Here is a 21,909-nt window from a genome sequence, read left to right as displayed (position 1 = left end):
AATTCGAATTACACTTTTGCACGAAACCTAAGTAATTCGAATCTGGCTTATTCGAATTACTCACATTCTGGCTCTAGTAGTAATTCGAATTGGGGTGTTTCGAATTACACTGGATTCGGCTATAAAAGAAGTTCGAACCAACCTCATTTGAATCACTTTTTCATTCTCATACCTCACCAAATCCCAGAAAAAACGACCCAAATTCGCTCCGACAAAGGCTCGAGCAGGATACTCAGCCTTTGGGGGACGATCTGGAAAAACTATATCGTTTGGATGGAGTTGTTCATATAGCCGGGGTCATCAACGACGAGGTTAGTAGTTAAAGTTTTTTCTAGTGGTTTGTGTTAGTGGTTTTGCAAGTGGTTTTGTAAGTGGTTTTGCATGTGGTTTATTGTATTGTTTTATGTTAATGATTTTGCAAGTGGTTTTGTTAGTGGTTTTGCATGTGGTTTATGTTAGTGGTTTTACATGTGGTTTATTTTAGTGGTTTTGTTTGTGGTTTTCTTGGTGGTTTATGTTAGTGGTTTTTTTAGTGGTTTCGGAAGTGGTTTATGTTAGTGGTTTATGCCAGGGGTTTTGCAAGTGGTTTATGCTAGTGGTTTTGCTAGTGGTTTATGTCAGTGGTTTTGTTAGTGGTTTTGCATATGGTTTTTGTTAGTGGTTTATGTTAGGTTTTTATGTTAGTGGTTTCTGTTAGTGGTATGTTGTTAGTGGTTTATGTTAGTGGTTTTGTAAGTGGTTTTAATTATGCGGTCCTTCATACGCGTAGCCCCAGCGATGCATCTCTAGCATGCGGCGGCAGCAGGGCATGCAACTCGACAAGAGGTACGTTCCGTACTTGCAGATGGTGGGATTATACCATCTTGCGAGACTGAACGATAGATGGTTCAGATTGGATGAGCCCCTTGTCAGTGCTTTCGTTGAGCGGTGGCGTCCGGAGATGCACACATTTTACATGTCGTTTGGGGAGTGCACGATCACACTACAGGACGTGGCGTACCAGTTGGGATTGGCGGTCGACAGACATTATGTTAGTGGTTGCTTGATGGATTTCCAGACATACATCCAGGGTGGCCGTCCAGCTTGGGTGTGGTTCCAGGAGTTGCTTGGTGTGTTACCTCCTGCGAACCAAATTCAGAAGTTTGCAGTGAACTGCACCTGGTTCCAGAAGACGTTTGGAGAGTGCTCCGAGGGAGCCGACGAGGAGACAGTCAGGCACTATGCTCGTGCCTATATCATGATGTTGTTGGGCACTCAGCTGTTTACCGACAAGTCTGGCAACCGTGTTCACATTAGGTGGCTACCTTACGTGGCTAGGCTTGAGGAGATGGGTGGCTATAGCTGGGGGTCAGCAGACTCCTGTGGTCGCTGGAGATGGACGACGCGAGACACGTATATGGTCCGTTGTACCGTTTGACCTCCCAAATGCCCTTGCGCTGCCAGAGACTAAGCCTAATCAACCACGTGCATCCATTCCTAAACTCAGAACACTTCCCAACATACCGGCGATAGTCAGACTCCACCACCTTGTACTGTACCCCGCGTCGGATGTTGTACGTCTTCACACTTAACACAGCCTCATCTTTATCTTGAAACTGCTGACCAACCTGAAACTTTGTTAGACTTGCAGACCCTTCGGCATCTCTAGCACCAAATCCAGTAGGTTCCCCAGCAGCGCCCTCCTGTCTCATGGCATCCAAGTCCAAAGATGAAAAGTGCGGATGGTACTACTGTGTGCCAGAGCTAGAACCATCTCCCGCTCCAGCTGGATCACTCGCTCCAATATCATCGCTACTGTCATCAGCAATGATATCCGGCTCCACATCATCATCATCTACATCACCCAACAATGCATCCCCCAGACCAGACGGTGTAGCACACTGTAAAGAGGTCGGCACAATATCCCCTATTCCAACCTCGCCGCCTCCACTACAGTTGAGATCAACAGCGAACGAAGGGGAGGCGACAGGCTCGACCAGAAGTTCATACACAGGGACGGACGAAGATGCACCAATAGGTCTGGAGCTAGAACCGGCTACCATGCCTACAGTGTGGATATTCCGGTTCGAACCCCCCAGCTGGATACCACATCAACAAACTTCGCCAACAGTTCAGGTGTCCTAACTTCGAGAAACTGCCGACGACAATGAAACATGACCTGCAAGTCCTCATCACTCCCGATCGTGAAACAATCATACTTCACGATTTCTTGCAGCACCGAGATTGGAATGCGATAGAAAAACTTCTTAACCCGTTTCACGCCTTCCAGACCAAGTTTCTGTTGTACAGCATTAACAAGGTCATCATAACTCGTTGTATGCCTCATAAAAATACTGAGAGGATCCTTATCGGTGAACTTCACACCTGATCGTATTTTCCTCTTAATTGATCCTCTGTGGTGAACCAACGCTATAAAACTCTCCTCACTAGCCATTTTCTCACTCTAATGAGATCAATTCACCTTCACACCATATTTATACACGACTGGCCCTATATAATTTGAACCAGCCTAATTTGAACTAAACATTATGTAATTCGAATTAACCAATTTTGAATTACTTGGGATTGCGTGCTGGGGAGTAATTCGAATCACAGCTGATTTGAATTAGTGGGTGTGTGCGAGTATACATAGTTCGAATGACATTGATTTGATTTAGATGTAGTTTGAGTTCGAATTGACCTGGTTCAACTATATAGAAACGTGCATTGGTAGATTCATGAACCAGATTTTGGTTTAGCAGATTTGTGTAAAATTTTTCTCTCCTTGGCTTAATATAGTGATTTGCCCAAATAAATACTTGGATGTGTAACATAATCCATTTAAAAATTTTTCCTATATATAACATGAAAAAAAGGTTAGTTTGACTTGATTTAAATAAACCATTTCTTAAAAATAACTCTAATTATTATTTTGAAACAATTAATTTAATATATATATATATATATATATATATATATATATATATATATATATATATATATATATATATATAAAGAATGTAAGCTAAGGTGCTTGCTTACCTCAGTGGGCTAGGAAAGAGAGATAGAGAGAGAGGTGTGACGGTATGCTATTAACTCTATGCTTTGTTGCTCTGTTGCTATGCCCTTGGACAATGGCAGTGTGGCTCCGAGTCCAAATTCAATGCTATTCTACTGTCGAGACTATTTCCTCATTTGGAAAATAGATGAGGGATATATTGAAGAATATGAAGATACACACGGGTGAGGACTATGAGAAATGCAGTAGCAACGTGGGTTTTCTAGTTTGGAAGATGTGAAAAGCCAGAAATCAAACAATACATCAGAAAACCAGACCAAATCCAATGACAGTTATATTCAAGGCAAAACTAATGGAAATAGAATTTACAGAAAATACAGAAGCACCAGCCAGAATATCCACAACTATGAGAAAACTAGTTAGAAGCAGCACTTTGAGACCACCACCATCGGGGTGGATTAAGTGCAATGTTGATGCTGATTTTATTAAAACCCTTGCTGGAGGAGCAACAGCAGCAGTGTTCAGAGCTCATTCTAGTAATCTTCTCACGGGATTGAACTCAAAAATAGTTGCTGGTTCAGCTCTAGCTGCAGAAGCCTTAGCAGTTAAGGAAGCACTTATTATGGCAAAAATTTTTCAAATAGAAAATATTATCATAGAGTCGGATAGAGTGATTCTCACTCAAGCACTAAAACCAGGGACATCAATTGTGGAAATTCAACCTATACTGGAAGACATATTGGACATTGTAGGTAGCATATCAAATTGCGGATTTACCTGGGTGCCTAGAGGATGGAATGCTCTGGCACATGAAGTTGCGAAGCTCGCAGCTGTTGGTACCTTTGGCAAGAATTGGGTCACTTGCATGCCTCAAACTATTAACAATATAGTGAAGAAGGAAAGATGTGTCGTCTTCACTCCATCTTGGCGGCGTCCATGGAGGAGCACTAACACAAGTAGTGCATATCAGAGACCAATCTGGCACAGGTTGCTACGGAGGAGGAGACGATGTTCCAAAACCCAGCGGTGGCACCTGAGGCAGAGATCGGAGAGGAGTCGGAGGGAGCAGGGATGGTAGGCGCATTGACAGAGGGCGGTGACGGAGGGCTCATCGTCATTGCACGGAGGGTTCTCAACGCAGCAGCAGCAACATAGTCACGCCAGAGAAGAGTTGTGGGCAAGGACCGACGGCGTCATAGAAGCACAATGAGCAAGGACTGCCGGCGTCGTGGAGCATCTTGCAGGGCGGCGACGTGGTGAATTCTTCAAGTAGAAGATGAAGGAAGCTGCTGAATGGAGGAAGAAGAGAGTCTTGGTCCTTAGCTCCTTGTTGGGTTTGGGTTAGGTCAGATAATGGATCTGTCTGGTTCGGGTTGGCTTGCCCGGCCGAAATACTGTCCAAAAAAAAATCTATGCTTTGTTTTGTTAATTTCTTGTTTTCTTCTAATTTTTTTTATGATTAAGTTTTTTTATGCTTTATTCTGTTAATTTCTTGCTTTGTTCTGTTAATAACATTTTGTATTTTCCGTTCTTTGATGACTTTGAAGAACTGAGACCTTTCAATGGACAATGTTACTATCGGAGCGTGAGTTTCGTGTGTCTTGAACTAACTGTGCAAAAAAAGGAAAGACAATTTGAGTTCATGTTGTGACTTGTAACCACCCTATCTCATAAGGTCTGAAATTTCTCATTCCTGATGATGTTCACTGACACACATAGGTTTAAGTATATATGCTATATAAATAGTAAGTTAAAATTATAATCCATGGCGCTAAAACTTTTTAGCTTTTCCCAAACGATAAGTTTTGGGTAATTAATTAATTACCGCTATAATCAAATTTCCTTTATTTTATTAATTTATTAAGTTCACTGAATAATAAATTAGTAGAGGAACAATCCTAGATGCATTATCAATCAATAATTGATACATGATCACAATTTCTATTCTTAACTCAAAATACTCTTATCATAGGATAAATCAAACTAATGCTTTATTCATTCTTATGAAAAACCCTAAGATCAACTAAACCATTAGTTCACCTAAGCCAATTATAATTTAACCATGATTAGAAGCAATAATGTCACTCCTTTCTTTTCCATTATTGCCACGGACATCACCTCTTCCCCCCTTCTCAAACCATGATTTCATCTCATGGTTAACTAACCTAGTGGATGCTTAGTCATTAAACTCAAGTACATGTGTTGCCTTATTCACCAACATCAGCCACGAAACACACATGCAAGCTTACACCCGTTCTTCACTTCATTATCCTCACTCCACTTATTCATTTGTTCACACACAATCTGCAAAAAGGAAGAGAGAAAGAGTGAAGACCGAAGTGACCCAGCAAACACGGTTGGCTTACCATCTTTCTCTTCCCTTCAATTTCGGTAGGAGCTTGAAGAATGTAGCCCTCCTCTTCCTCCATCAACCTTTGTAGCATTGAAATTCTTTACTGGGTAAGCTAGCCTCAGCTCCCCCTTTCTTCTATCCAATTCGGTTTCACCATTATTGAACAATTCAGCCTTGCTCTTTCTTCTAGTTCGTGAAGCTCAAGGGAAATTCCTCTAGTCTCTCTATTCCACTGAGCCATTCGGTCAGAGAATGTGAGAGTTGAATCTCCTCTTTTCTGGTTGTCAGGGTTCGGCCTCAAGGCCCTAATGATAATGATGAATGAAATTAAATTATGATACATTAGGTGTTGTAGCTGAGAAAGTGAGCTTAAGAGCAAAGCATATCAATTTTCGACATCACCAAGTAAGAGTTAGGATTATTAGATTGTTACTTTTGTGGTCGTACCTGTGATGAGAATTGATGTAGTATTATATGCTTGACTGATGATAAACATGGTTCTAGTATGTGTTTGAATGATGGATAGGGTATATGAATTGTTATGTTTGGTATAATGCTGAAAGGTGAAAGCTTGACTTTGTTTAGGTACTTGAAATTGTAAAATTTATTGAATTTGTTTTCTTGGACTATGTTGGCTGTGAAAGCATCTCTGAACAACTGAAGAAAGGTTAGAAGTGTGATTTTTGGAAGGGTTATAGGTTTAAGTATGGAATATGGTATGTAAGGTTGCTGAAAAGGTCTAGATAGGATTTTTGCATAATTGGCAGTATAATAGAACCATTTCTGGGAGCAGACTAGGTCTTATTTTTTAATGAAACTATTTTTTCATGAAACTTTAACATGTTTTGAGTGTCTCATAAAAAATTTAGATTTTATTGATGAGTGGTTTGGGAGAAATGAATTTTTCAAGATTGATGGTTTCTGCAAAAAATCATGTTTCTCTACTGCTGAAGCACCAACTTCCAACCCACCTAATTTGCAATTCTGAAGAGTTTTTGAGCTGAAACTAACGACATTTTTAAACTTCATGAGCCCACAATTTACAGTTTATATTTCGTATCAAAACTCTTTTTAACCAATTAGTCATGTTGCAAAGAGTGAGGGTAGCTCGCTGGATTTTAAAAACATAATTCTGAAAAGTAGGGCTGTGTTTCTAAACTCATAACTTTTTTATGTGACATGGTATTAATCTAAAATTTAATTTTCTGGAAAGCTGGAAGAGTCTTGTTTAAGGACATGAATTTTGAAAAGTAATGGGTAAGAATTGAATTTTTAGTGAATTTAACAAATCTACTGTCCCTGCCATTCCTTGCTGCATTTTCTCAAAACACAATAACAGCATCCTTTTTAAGCAATAGCACCAGTTTAAACTATGACCAAATTACCTCAATACCAAGCTTTAGGTTCTAAAATAGTTGTATTAGGATAACCAAGGAAGGTTTAAGGTCAATGGGTGATGCGGAGGTATGTATAATTAGGCGGTGATGTGGAGGTATGTATAGCTAGGCAGTGATGCGGAGGTATGTTATATAATGTTGGTGATGTGGAGGCATAATAGAGAGAAATGAAATGAGAAAACATGTATGAAAGAGATAATAAAAACAAATAGTAAATTATGAAAAATGTATGTTGAATGGTCCTTGTGCCAAACTGCTAATGTGAAAATGCCCGCTTAACGGATAGCCTGAGATTACTAATACAGGAATGTTCGCCTAATTGATAGCACTGTTCCTTACTGTGATGCACATTAAAATGTTATAGTGATGAGAAATAACTGACACGGGTAACCGTGATGCCAAGGTGTCTAACTGACACAGTAAAGGGACCATATTCGGGGTTCACTCCGAGTAACGTCGGATTGCGAGTAGACAACCGACGCATGAGCTCATGGCCTGCGCTAGGAACAGGCATGCATCATCTTGTTTGCGCATATGAACTTCTTGTGAATTATTTATTGTCATTTTCTATTTGTTATACTATTTACTTTTTGTATGTATGTTTGTGCTCTGTGTTTCTGTGTTTGTTCTTTTTATGTTTCACAAGTAATGCACAGAACCCGTTCCGCAAAAAACTGGTTCGAAAATTGATAGAATTAGCGGTTAATCAGTGAATCATTTAACCAGTCAAATTTTTAAAAAGATTTTTTATTTTTAAATTACTAAAAAAATTAAAAAAATAAAAACAAAACCCCTTCTCTCTATCACACAATCCTGGGATTCACAGACCCAAAACCCCCTTCTCTTTGCCGCCGTCTCTCTCTACGGCCAGCGCCCAACCTTGCGCCCCGTCGTCGCCAACAGTGACAGATAGAGGGTCAGCTCAAGCTTTTGCCGGTCAATCATCTTCTCCTCTACGTCATCGCCTCTGGATTTGCTGATCGAAGCTCGTGGCCATCTTCTCTGCGTCATCATCATCTCCTCTTCAAGCGCGGTCAGTTTGATTCTTCCCTTGTTGGTCAGTTTGCTTCTACGTCTCGTCTCGTCTCGCCGTCAGCTTGGTTCCTCCCTCCTCGGCAGTCGAGTTTCATTCCTCCGTCACTGTTGGTAAACTCCGTTTGTTCAATTTTTCAATGTTTCTTCTAATTTTTACTTCTTTATTGAAAATTCTGTATTTTTATTTTTTAGATCCTTCCCAAGTTTAGTAACATCTTGATTATCTTTTTTCAATAATCCTATTTCTTGCTTCGATGCTGAAATTTTTGCTCTTTTATTTTCCAAATCTTTCATCAACTTAGCAATATCTTGTTATCATTTTTCAATGTGTCTTCTAGTTCTTGCTTCCTTATTGAAATTTCAGTGTTATTAGCCATAGTTCTAAAAATCGAACCAAATTGGTTGGTTTAATTGAATTAACAAGACCAATCACTAAATTAATTCGAGTAGTTTTATAAATCGCCTGATAAAAAATCAATCGAATCAATAGTTAATCGATAAACCGTTAAAATCGGCCAATTTTTTAAAATATTTTCGGTTCGATAAAAATCTCTCCAAACAATGTCATTTTGACTTTAAAAAAAAATATGGAAACTCTAATTCTCTAAATCCCCAACGGCTGTAAGCCGGTAACCCAATCTCACTCCCACACTCCTCTCCTCTCTCCTCTCTCCTCTAAAACTAAAGTGAAAATTTGAAATTGAAAGAAGAACCCTAGTCACCCAATCGCGCAGCCCGCAGCCCCCGCAGCCCCGCGTCGTTGTCATCGCCGAACTCTTCTCCGCTGGGAAGCTCCGTCGTAGGAAGCTCCGTCGCTCGTAGAAAGCTCCCTCGCCGTCGTGTGGATGCTCTGTGACCGTCGTCGTCTCCTCTGTTCGAGCTCTTCTCTCTCTCTGTTCGCAACCTTGCTTGTGTTTGGATTTTCAAGAATAGGAAGCATGTTGAGATTCACTGTATCAACTGGTACCTGAGGTAAGAAATTTAACAGCAATAGCAAAATAGAAAACAGAATTGAAGAGTGGATCAAAGTGAGGAAAGGTTTAAAATCTAATAAGTGCATCTGTTGAAGAATGTTTAAGACCTTAGTCAGTGGTTGATAACATAAAATGGTAGCATTATCTTTGATGTTCTAGTAGATTGTCACCTATGTTGTATATATAACTACAAATATATTCAAGTCATACCATTATTTTAAATGTTAATCAGAGCTTCTCTTGCTGAATATATTTACTTGAAAGTTTTCCTTGTGCCCACCACTTTTTGAAACACAAAACAGAGTTTTCATGTTGAAGCTACATCCTATATTTAATTTGTACTTTATGGCTGGAAATTTTATGCTAGTGGTGGCAAAAAAAGTAAGTGCCTGCATACCTAGGACCTTTGCTTTTGTTCAAAAGTAAAAGATTTGATTAATTGTCATGACTCCATGATTTAGGAATCCTATATTATACATCTTTCATGCATTGCTTAGTGTTTTCCAACATGAATTGATGGTGCCTGCTGCACCTTATGCATTAGATTATGCAGTACTGATAGAAATAACCATTGGGGATAATCATATGGACAAAAAGTAGACTCACCAAGTTGAGGTAAACGAATAAAATAAACTGCATTGATCAATGAGAGTAACACTTACCGTAACAGAAAGTTATTAAGCAATAAACATGGACTGACTTGATTCAATTCAACTCAATGCGCCAAATTGTTTATGCTGGAATCAATTGTGAGTTATTTATGCTATGATTCTGATTTTGCATTGTTTATAGTGATTTTTCTGATTTGAGTTGTTGATGGTGCTGTGGTGCAGAGTTTCACTCCATTGTTTATGTTGGAATTTTTCTTTGTTTATGCTGATTTTTCTGATTGAGTTGTTTCTTATTCCGATTTGTCATTTATGTGCATTTTGATTTTTATTAGTTATAAATTTTTATGTTTGAATATGTTTGTGAATTTTTAATGATAAATTATGGATAATTTATTAGGTAAAATTGTAAAATTTTATCGACTTAAAAATCATTAAATTTAAATATTTAAAATTATATATTAAAAGATAAGAGACTTGTAACACCGCCAAAAACTTAATATATAAGTTTATTATATATCTAACTCTTTTTTCCTAGAACAATATGTCTTTCATTTCCACTCACCACTGACTCAACGGTCCATTTAACAAGTAAAATGTACAACTATTGAAATACTATTATTGCAAGCATGATTTGTTTCTGAGGGACAAGAGCAGCCTTATGCATGCAGACTCATAATTATAGGGATTAGCGAAGGTGAGGGTGTATGCATTTACTGTGAAGCAACTTAAAAACACGGAATAAAAATCACCTCAAGTTCACTAGCCAAATTAGCATGCTTGCTCCTAAGAGCCTCCATTATGTCTTTTGCAGCATCAAAAGCACTGGCAGCAGATGCCACAAAACCTAAAGCACCAGCACGCCTTAACGTATTCTGCCCAGCTTCATTGAGGTTTGCGACTTTGCGGTACCTTGCTGCAGAGGTTGATCATTACCATTATGCATGCTGCTTTCTGCACTTGTAGACCTTTCAGCTTCTTGCCCATGTGAGTTTCCACCATCATGGGATCCAATTCCACTTCCACCCGCAGATTGAGAGCTTTGGTGAACTTGAACATCAGATGACAAGGCGGTACCACCCGGACCTTGTACTCTTGTGCTACCATCGGCCAACCCACCAAGAGAGCCTCCACTAGAACCAGATACACTTTGTTGTGCTCTTTGCTGAACCATTGCTAGTGGAAGATAGGGAAGAATGCAGATTTGACGGCGACAGGGACAGTGACTGGGGTGGAAGGGTCGAATAGAGCTGGCGCCGGTGGGAAGACACTCGCGACGGCAACTGGCGGTGGCTGCGATTTTGACGGCTGAAAGGAAAGGTAGCTGAGCGAACGGAAAGCTGGCTGAAAGGAACTTGCGATGGTGAGTGACTTCCACGGACCTTGCGACGGCGGCGGTGGTTGGGCGGAGGTTGTGCCGGAAGCTCGAGGTGGAGAGTGGAGACTGGCCGGAGACGCGGGAACTGAGAGCGAGAGGTGACTGGTGAGCGTGGAGGGCTGAGGCTCGAGAGTGTGCTGTGGGTGTCTAGGTGAAGGCCAAAAACTAGGGTTCCCTTTTAGCTGCCAAGTCAAAACGCAGTGTTTTTCACAGTTTTGGCAAAATTTCAAAAACCGGCCGGGTCACGGTTCGGTTCGACCGACCGGTTTCCGGTCGGTTCGGCCGTCCAAATTCGATTTTTGAATTTGATGGTTTTTCATTTTGGACCGCTGAACTGGTCGGTCGAACCGAACCGTGACCTGGCCGGTTTTTGAAATTTTACCAAAACTGTGAAAAACGCTGCGTTTTGACTTGGCAGCTGAAAGGGAACCCTAGTGCTTTCACCCAGACACCCACAGCACACTCTCGAGCCTCAGCCCTCCACGCTCACCAGTCACCTCTCGCTCTCAGTTCCCGCGTCTCCACTCTCCACCTCGAGCTTCCGACGCAACCTCCGCCCAGCCACCGCCGCCGTCGCAAGTTCCTTTCAGCCAGCTTTCCGTTCGCTTAGCTACCTTTCTTTTCAGCCGTCAAAATCGCAGCCACTGCCAGTGCCAGTTGTCGTCGCGAGTGTCTTCCCACCGGCGCCAGCTCTATTCGACCCTTCCACCCCAGCCGCTGTCCCTGTCGCCATCAGATCTGCATTCTTCCACTAACCCTAGGTATAAATCTAATTTGTTGAAGTATGATTAATTGCTGGTTCTAACTTATAAACATTGCTGTTATTACTTGAAGTATGATTAATTGTTGGTTCTACATTCATCATTTTATTCAGCAACACCATTCGCATACAGACCGGGTCAACACCCATTTGAAGCATTATTAAATGATTAATTGTTGAAGCTGATTGCTTTAAGCATTGTTGTCAAACTCTCAAGTTAACTCGTAAACTCGTAGGTAGTGGAATCGAGTTAACTCGGACAGAAACTCGTTTTTGGGTAGACTCGCATAAACTCGGTCAAACTCGCGAGTTTACGGGTGAGTCAGCGAGTTTGCTTTGTTTGGCCTTTTTCGCAAAAACGGAGCCGTTTTGGGCCCAAAAAAAGAGGAAAAAAGGAGCAACGTATGAACGTAACTTTAAACAGCTAAATCCCTCACTTTTCTCGCCACACTTACTCAGTCACTCTCTTCTCCAAGCCCTCTTCGCGTTTCATCTGTCCCTCGCCGCCGTTCGCCATTTGTCGTTCCCCAAATAGCTCGTCATTGTCTCTCTCTCCACTATTTCCTCATTCTCACTCTCTCATTCTGCTCTCTATTGACTCTATTATGCATGAAAGCTCGTGAACTCGTGGAGCCTCTGCCGTCGCCACGCTACCGTCATTCATCACATCCTCTTTCGGTCGTTGCGTTCATGTCCTCTGCCGGTTAGTCGTGTACTCTGTTGTCATTCGTTCTTGTCTGCTTGCATAGCACAGCAATGGCTGGTTTCTCAACTGAGCCTACTCCATTCAGCCATTCAGATTCAGGTATGTTTAAAAAGATAGTTACGGAAGGATTTGAATGTGTGTTCTAGAATACTTGTTATAATTGTAGTATTATGTTATTTATTATGTTTTTTTTATGTTGAAATTGTTGAGTTTTAATGCCTATATTTGAGTAAACATATATCTTATACACGATATATATATTTTTTACAAAAAATTATAACAGGTAAACTCATACGAGTCTACGAGTCGAGTCTAGGTCAGCTCTACGAGTTTACCTAGACTCGCGAGTTTGACAACCTTGGCTTTAAGCATAATTAATTGTTGAAGCTATTGCTTGAAGGCTGAAGCATGATTAATTGTTGAAAAACTGTTTGCTTGAAGCATGATTAATTGTTTGGATGTTGTTTGTTAAGATATTGGGTAGTGGGTTGCTGTGATATTGTAATTGGATTGTATTGTTATTATTCTGCTAAGTCTGTTCTGAATTTGATTAGTGATTTTTTGAATGTGAAATCAATCAAAGAAATTGATTTTGTGTTGTCGAAATTATTGCTAAAAATGGATTTGTTACTCAGCTGCTGTTGTTTTTTTAATCTATGAGTATGCTGTTTTTGAATTTTTGTTGATAGATTTATTGATTTCAGAGTTTAAGCTTTTAGGGTGATTATTTGTTGCTGTATTTTAATTTTAAATCAAATTGATGCTTTCAAAAAATTAACAAACAGCAGATGTCCCATGTTATTGATTTAGAGCAAGGAAATCATGAAGATGATGCTGTTGTTGGAGGTCTTGGGAGTGATGATGATGATGGTATTGTATTTCTCTGATGCAGAAGACGGTGGTCCAAGCCACTCTCTTTTCTAATGTTCTTTACTTCATTCTTTAACTGCAAAATTTGGTTTTCGATGCTTTTTAATGCTGAATTTGATTGATTCTATGGAAATTTAGACACCTTTTTGTTTATGATTCATGGAATTGAGAATTGGATTGTTTGGTACTGCTTTATATGTATATTTATTGCATGTCTTGGTGCTGAGTCTCACAAATATTCTGAATTACTTACAGCTATGGTTTCTTTATTGAATGAGATTTTATTTTTCCAAAAGAAATCATAGAGGATTAGGGTTGTGGATTTTTTAATTGAGTGATGAGTATAAAGCTGAAGATGATGATGACAAAAGTGATTGGAAACATATATTTTAAGAGTGTTTTAAAAAGACTTTTGAGTTTGTAAATTGATAAGATCATATAGTTTTGGTGTGTTTATTTATTTTTTATTTATTATTTTATTATAAACGGTTTTTCGGTTCAACCACGGTTGAATCTGTAAACTAGTAGCTAGAACGGTTTAATAATCAGTTCGGTTTCAGAACCTTGATCGTTTTTGCTAACGGTTTTCGGTTCGAACTGGTTTTCAGAACATTGGTTTTGTGCATTAGATATTAATTGTTTCTATCACTCAACAATATAGGTTGTCATCACGTTAGATTTTATCCAGTTTTCAGCGTAAAATTCGTTGGTTCTGATTTCTTTTTAAAATGATTTTCATTTTAATTTATGGAAAAACTGATGGTGATTGTCATTTATAGAGCGTATTGATTTGTCTCATTGTTTTGTTTAGCTTGCTTGCACTTCTTAGAAGAAAACTTTTCATTGTAATTCTTCCATTAGAAGGGATAAAGATCCTTAGTTCATACTTTTAATAATAATAATAATAATAAGTAGCTAAATCACCACAAATAATTTTAATTTTTGAGTGTTTCTAATGCTATTAGCATAAGCATAATATTTGTTCAAAATTTTGAATGATAAAAAAAAACCTTCAATGCATCAACAATTGTAATCTGTAAATTATTTACGTGGTATGGTTGTTGTTAGTTAGTTTTCCTTATCTATTGTCTTATTATTTTTATTGATTTCTTTAGATTTGTTTACCGCCGAATGTTCAATTGAAAATTTAGACATTGTATTTGTTCTTTTTCTTTTCCTTTGATTTTAAAGAATGCTGTCTTTTCAAATATAAATAAATAGAATTTAGCATTTTCACTCCGGAAGAACAAAGTTTCTATGGTTGAAGAAATAGTTGCACGATTGGTGAAATTTCTGTCCTCTAGTTTCAGATCATTATCTCGTTTGGAGAAGTCACGCTTGGTCTTGGAAGATACTTTGGCCATCGTATATGTCCCTTACCATTTTCCTATCTTATTTTTTTATTTTCGTATCGTTCCGACAATTTTAGTGAGATGCTTGTTTTTTTAGGTTAAACTGCCCCGAAAACAGGCTGAAGCCATAAGTGCATCAACATATGATGTTCTAAATGACAATATAGAGTAGGTAGCCATTTTGGTGTTTTACATCTTTTTATACTTGTTTTGGTCAATAAATTTTTGGGGATACTCCCATAAACATGTTACAAACATCTTTTTTAAAGTTGTTGACATGTTACATTTTAATTGGTTGTATTTAAAAAATCGGTTAATAAATTATTCTGTAAACTCGGTTTAAAAACTCAGTTTGACCCTGTTTGGTTCACATAAACCGAACCGGTTCATTTTTTTTAATTGCTGATACGACGTCGTTCAGCAATCCTAAACTCTACCTTCTCCTCCCTTAACGTCACTCTTCACTGAAGCTCTCGAGCTCTCTCATCTCTCTCGCTGTGGCTCATTGCCCTCGCACGCAAGCTCTCTCCTTCTCTCGTCTCCGGTCTCCCTCACTGTCTCCGGACTGGCACTCAAGCTCGTCGTCGCTCTCTCGGCTCCGGTCTCTCTCACAGTCTCTGGTCTCCCACTCAGTCTCGCTCGCTCGCCTTCCCTGCCGTCGTCGTCGCCGACAGCAGAAGCAGCAGATCCTGGGACTGGTCGTCATCGTCTCTCCCTGTCTCGTCACCCTCTTGCAGTCAGTCCCGCACCTTCGTTGCGCTTGTTGCCGGCAGCAGAAGCAGCAGGTCCCAGGGCTTCCTCCTCGCTGTCAGCAACTCTCGCTGTCAGCTTCCTTCGCGCAACCAGAAGCTGGTCCCGATTTGGTGAGTCCCAACAAATTCCCCTGTTCTTTCTTTTTCTGTTTGTTGCTGTGTTTGATTTTGCTGCTGAAAATATCACTGAACTACTCTTTTTGTTGCTGAAAATAATCACCGACATGAATTTGTTACTGATTATCACTGAACCATCCATAATTTGTTGTTGAAAATATCATTGAGCTAGATTTTTTGTTGCTGAGAATCATCACTGAGATGAATTGGTTCCTAATTATCGTTACTGAACTTTGATTTTGTTGCTGTCTTACTCAAATAATTAGCTAAATCTTTTTTTTTTTTTGTTGAAAATCATCACTGAGTTGAATTTGTTAGTGATTGAACCTTGAATTTGTTAGTGATTGAACCTTGACTACAATTCCTCTTGGTATGTTGCATTTCCTCTACATAACTTGGTTTTAATTTATCAATTTCTGCTTTAAGGTTTGATGGTCTTGGTGTGTTATTTCTAGAGATCTTTCAGCTGGGGCTTGTTTGGGAGTTACGGATAAAGATTCTTATTCATCTGCTTCTCAGATAACAACAACATATAAATATCATCTGTGCATTCTGCTGGTAATTTTAATCATCCAATGGATTTTTAAGTAATGTGTAAATTTAGAGGTTTCATAATCGGGTTTTTTTATAGATGATGGATATAGAAGTAAAAGTAGAATTGGCTAATGTAGTTTGTGTAAGCAATTAGAAACATACCAAAAAACATTCTTGCTCTGAAAAAGCAGCATTATTTATTAGGAAGCAACTTCACAATGCTGAAACCCAAAGGCTGAACCATAGTTTGAGAAATTCTCCATCTAAAACACCTGGTTTCTTGGATGATTATGCTTTTCTGAACTCTGGATTATTACTAAATCTCTGTATTATGCCTTTCTTTGCATGTATAATTCATATTTAACGTTGAAAAACACATTCTGTGAGTAGTGTGTTATTTCATGTGTCATTTTTACCATGATAGTCGTATTTAATTGTTTATGTTTTGTTTGTCAAGAACCTCAGGTTTCAAGCTCTGTGTTAAGTTAATAAATATTTTAGGCAACTACTCCCATGAAGATGCCAAAAATATCTTTTCATGATGATCCTTGTTTAAAAAGTGTAACTTACTTGTTTAGCAACACTTTAAATAAAAGTAATACTTTTACTTCAAATAAAAATCAAGTCCTACAATCTATAATCTAATGGTCAAAATGATGTATCTTCACATGATGACAATCATTAAATCTTCATTGGAGTAGACACCAATATTTTAATCCTCTTATGTTGCATTTGGTTTTTTATTTAAAGGATCGAGCTAATGAGATATACAGGTGGGTTGAAGATCAGAAGTCTAGTAGATGAAGAAATCAGGATGCATTATTGGTATGAATAATCAAGCTGTCAAAGCTGCCCAAGAAGCTGTTCAGAACCTTTGAAGAACCTTTTGCAGCCCTTGAAATGTAGAGCAGAAGAGAGCATAAGGGCCATATTTACAATTATATCTTAGATGCCATGGGAGCATTCTGTTTTGGCCTAATTTTTTAACCACTCTACTTGATATTAACTCAACCGTTCATTTTGGTTCACCCTCCCTATTTGATTAATTCTTGGGGAAGGAGGAGCCATTGATATAAAAAGTTGCTCGACCTTCTAAGAGTTCAAAAGGGCATAAGAATCCAAGCAAAGCAGAGTGCCACTACAAGTTGAAGCCTCTCAGTTTAACCGTTTGTCAACTAAAGCCTCAAGGACATAAATGATCCAATAATTTCAAATTATCAGCAACTCAAATTTGAATGTTCTTCCCTTTGCTTTTCATCTGTAAAAAGTTAAAGTTTAAGCATACACAGCTTGGGGCAAGAGAAAAACTGTGTCTATGTTTCTTAATAAGTGAATATAGTACTTTCTTGATTTAGTTCATTATCAACATACTTAAATGAATTGTAGCCTTCGTTCAACCGTGGCTAACTGAACAGTTTTAATATATTAAGACCATCACAGCTAAGTTATATTGTTCGTAGATGATTATAATATTTAAAAAGAAAGATAGAATAGTAAATAAAAAATCCATTATTTATATAGATAAACAAAAAAAAATGTATAATGTCAATTTAATTTTAAACTTTTACATAATAACAAATAAGATTAACACGTTCTAGTAAATACAACAAAAGAACAACAAAAGATTGAACAAATACACGTGTGTGTCATATCATCAAATAAGTAGTCAAGCCAGGATCAATTAGGCTCTTTGAATAAATAGAACTACCATAGTGATCTGAATGGAACTTCATCTGAAGTGTTTCTAATCTCTAAAGTTAGAGGTACAAAGACAAAGGCATACTCAAGTCACAAATACGAACAAAGGCAGAGATAATGCCAACTCATAAAAATCTAAATCTTGTGCACAATGTCATTAAAACAATTCAGCAGCATGTTTGTTTTGTTGGTGCTCATCAAATTAGGAATTAATGGTGTCCATCTGCGTCAAATCCATTTTAGGCTTTTGGTCCTAAATTTTCAAACAAAAAGATATTAGCTTCTATCTGATCTTAATCTTGTATGTAGGTCAACTTCATACTTACAATTCAAAATATAAAATTCCAAACCTTGCTTATTGACAATGGCATCTTTTAACATCCAACATATTTAATAAAACAAGATCTGACAAACAATTATGACAACATTTATATATATATATATATATATTAAATTTGCGTGAGTTAAGACAGACTATATACAAACGAACTAAACACAATTCTAAAACAAAAGAGATAAGTTTAGACAAACCAACCTGAAACTCAGCCATCTTGTCCTTCACTTTTTTTTCAAAGAACTGCAAAAAAGTTTAATACAACAGATGGAGATAACATTAGTCAAACATTAAGCAAATAATAATTATTGTATAATACTATTACTTTAGAAGTCCAATAGTGTGATCTAATATTATAGGTAGATTTCACTTTCTGCTATCTTATCCTTTCAAAAATTAAAACAATATTGAATCCTTTCAATAAACCTTGCAAGAAATGTAGTATTAATTAAATTATTGTCTCTTTAATCTAGTATACAAAAGTTGAAAAATTTTGATAATAAAAATATTCGTAGTACTTCTTTTTTCTTTTTCTTTAAATTAAAAAAAAATTTGTTCCCTTCCATAAACCAATCATAAACCAAAACAAAGCTAACCCAAAACAGAATCACAGAGAAGGCCACTTCATTACTGTTTAGTAGTATATACACCTAAATGAACAATTTTCTAGCCTAATAAAAACAAATTTCCAGTCCTCAAATCTACCTGACTACAAAACATAGTATTTTTGAAATTCTACAAACTGTAGTACAAGCAGGGATGGTCTAGCAGATTCAATTTATAGAATATACAAACAATACAAAAGTAATTCAGTTCGCAGATTTCTACAGCTAGATAAACACAAGCAGGGATGATTTCAATACCACAAATTACAGTATAATCAACATCTCAAAGTTATGAAAGTCAAAAAATTATAAAAAAATCTCAGGACTTCAATTCATAGATTAAAATTTAACTTGTAAATGAATAGCCAGATGTAATTTGTAAATAAAACTTCTCATTGAGTATCCAATATTAATGACTATAACTTCACATCAAAATGTCCTTATTTTCAAGCATAATTGTCGTGAATAATAGTATTGCCTATAATTATTTTTTAACAGAAAATAATCTTTTATTTTCACATCAAACTTGTACAATTCTTGGCCATCTCTTTGGTCATCAAAAAATAATGGTATGATTTGACAAGAATTCTTTTTAAAGAAAATAATCTTTCGCTTATATTTGTAACTTAATGAGAAAAGGAGACAACAAAAATTAATCATTGAGAAGAGATACCAGACACAGAGCTGCAATTTTTGGTAGGGAGGAGTAACATAGTAAGCATAAAATGATTAATTTTTTATGCGTCACCTGTTTCTGTTTATCCAAAACTTGCATGTCTCATATTTTCTTCTCACCGATTAATTTTGTCTCCTCTTCTTGTTTTACTTGGATGAGAAATGGGAACATATAAATATAAACAAAAGATTATCTTTTTAAAGAGTACTTGCTAAATTATACTGTTATTATCTAATGACAAATAAGATAGACAGCCAAAAATTGAATAAGTTTGATGTGAAAATAAAAGATTATTTTCTCTAAAAAAAATTTTGCCAAACCATACTATTATTCTCTAATGACAACTAAGATATGCATGGAAATAAGTACGCTTTGATGTGAAATTATAGTAATTAATATTAGATTATTAATGAGAAGTTTTATGTATGGACTACATTTGGCTATTTCCTATCTAGCAAAAATAAGACCAAGAGTCGAAATAGAAATTATAGTTACTACACAATAGCTTAATTGAGCTCTATAAATTGAGCTTTTGTGAAATTATAGTAATTAATATTAGATTATTAATGCTTCATATTTTTACTGTGAGAAGAGAAGTTGAGAGACTAATGAAAAATGATAGAATTAAATTTTGTTGTGTTAAGTTTTTTTGTGTTGTTGACTTGTTGTTGAATGCTTCACAATTTTATTGTGAGAGAAGAAGTTGAGAGGTTGAAGAAGAGTGTTAGAGTTAGGGTTATTTGAAAAAAATTATATAAAAATAATTATTAATTTGTAGTGATTAAAAATGGTACGTAATTATACGACACTTGAAGAACATATCATCAATTATTTAAATCATCCAATTTATTTAAGTTCATAAATTTTATTATTTTATGTATTTAAATTAATTTTTTTAATTTTTGTTGTTAGTATTATATGAAAATATAATATTATTATTTTAGTATTATTTTTTTTAATAATATTTACGAATAGTTGTCTAATATAATTATATATTGTTTTATATAAATGTAAATATTATTTAAATTTTTTTTCGAATATAAATGTTATATATTCGTTTATTTTTTAATATAAATATTATTATTGATATTTATGTATTTTCAAAAATAAATATTATTTTTACTAATTATATTTATGTATAATATTTAAATAAGTAAATGTTTTTTAAAACTCTTCCAAGACGCTTCATCTTTCTTATTTATTTCGATTTATTATTTTAAGTTGCTAAATTTTTATTGGGTAGGCGCTTCACCGTGTGCTCTTAATAAATGAATAGAAATAACAATATTTTATATTCATGTAAATTATAATTATAAATATTAATTTTTAATATTTTTATTTATTTAAACTAATATTTAGTGAATAAATGTTTTTGTTCAACCAGCCAAACAGGAATTTGATGGTTCATAAACTGGATTTGTCGCTGACGTGAAATCCGCTAGTCGAAAACTACTTACGCTCGACAGGATTCTACCACGTTTCTAGAATTGGGTTTATAAGAGGATTTTACCTCTTATTAGCTGCTTTGGTGGAAAGGTGGAGGCCAGAAAAACTCATTCGTTTATATTGTCGGTGGGTGAGATTACTGTGACACTAGAAGATGTCACTTATATGTTTGGCTTACCCATTGATGGAGAGCCTGTGAGCGGATGGACAGATAGTAATAGCGACTTCGTACAGAGCCAGAGCATCGCGATATTCGGTCGCCAACCAGCTCTCATTAGTTCTTCGAAAACTTATATTAAATTGGGTTGAGTTTGGACTGTTAGTATTAGAGACGCTGAGCCATTGAATATCGAAGAGTCTATTAAAAGATACTAAGATGCCAGATTTTTTTGTAAATATAGGGGCCTTGGGTATTCAGGAGAAAACAGATCTCACTAATCTCACCCTTTATTTACATCAACAGTGGTAAGTGACACATAATAACGACAAAATATGTATATTTAATGTCTTACTAAAAAGTCGAGATACAAATATTAGATATAAGATTATAAATTTTAATTAAAATAACCCTGTCTTTTAAAATTGTTAGAATTTCACTTTTTATCGTCACAGCATTATTACCAACAACTCTTTTTTTATTAGTGGTAAAATTTGTTTTTAATGACAAAATATGTGTGTGTATTTTTATTAGTATATATGTGTATCTTTCTATATATGTCTTTACTGTTCTGAATCAATAAACAAACACACAGTCTTACAGACTAACTCCAGTTAACATCTTAATTTGATTCACTAAATTAAACTAGGAATCTCCATGTCCAAGGGTTAGAGTTTATTTTAATTTTGATCTTAGCCTTGTCAGGCTGTGTGGTAGGTGCGTTACAAATTTACAATGTTGCCGGCTTTTATCCACACATAAAAATTGGTAGAAGGAGAGGTATATGCATGATGCATGTAGCGGGCTCAAGCCTGATCAAGTTCAAGATTCCATTTACAAAGCAACTAATTAAGCAAGTGGTATATATTGACGATCGTTTCTTTTAATTTGGTCAAACAATTAATTTAAGGTAAATAAATATCCACGATCCCTGCATGTCACAGTCAAACACATAGATTGTAACGTTAACGCACAAGCATCAAATGGCGAGCAACTTAGCTTATTATTGCGTGCTAATGAGTCGTGATTATTTTCGTTAATCTCAAACTAATTAGATTATCGACATGCAAGTTAAAGGAAAATGACATGTGTTGCTTAAGACATTGTAGTGACATCGTTTTCCTCCCCGGTGCCGTCCTTCTCCTTTGTAACCTACTTC

At 36.6% G+C, this 21,909-nt stretch overlaps 1 long non-coding RNA gene across 8 annotated transcripts; it reads left to right on the top strand.

The window, feature by feature from the left end:
* Positions 1–7,555: 7,555 nt before the first annotated feature.
* On the top strand, positions 7,556–17,231 carry LOC148563428 (uncharacterized). Of its 8 annotated transcripts, XR_015883712.1 has the most exons (4): positions 8,363–8,755; positions 12,120–12,308; positions 12,998–15,294; positions 16,608–17,231. It is a non-coding gene; the product is annotated as an uncharacterized LOC148563428 (long non-coding RNA). The 8 variants fall into 8 exon arrangements; XR_015883716.1 differs by lacking the exons at positions 8,363–8,755; positions 12,120–12,308 and adding an exon at positions 7,556–7,894 and having other exon boundaries at positions 13,020–15,294; XR_015883714.1 differs by lacking the exons at positions 8,363–8,755; positions 12,120–12,308 and adding an exon at positions 7,556–7,894.
* The last annotated feature ends 4,678 nt before the right edge of the window (positions 17,232–21,909 follow it).

The sequence above is a fragment of the Arachis ipaensis genome, chromosome B5 (genome assembly GCF_059453495.1).
Source record: "Arachis ipaensis isolate K30076 ecotype BB chromosome B5, ASM5945349v1, whole genome shotgun sequence".
Lineage (NCBI taxonomy): Eukaryota > Viridiplantae > Streptophyta > Magnoliopsida > Fabales > Fabaceae > Arachis > Arachis ipaensis.
Note: the sequence above shows the minus strand (reverse complement) of the source record. Positions and strands in the feature narration are given on the sequence as shown.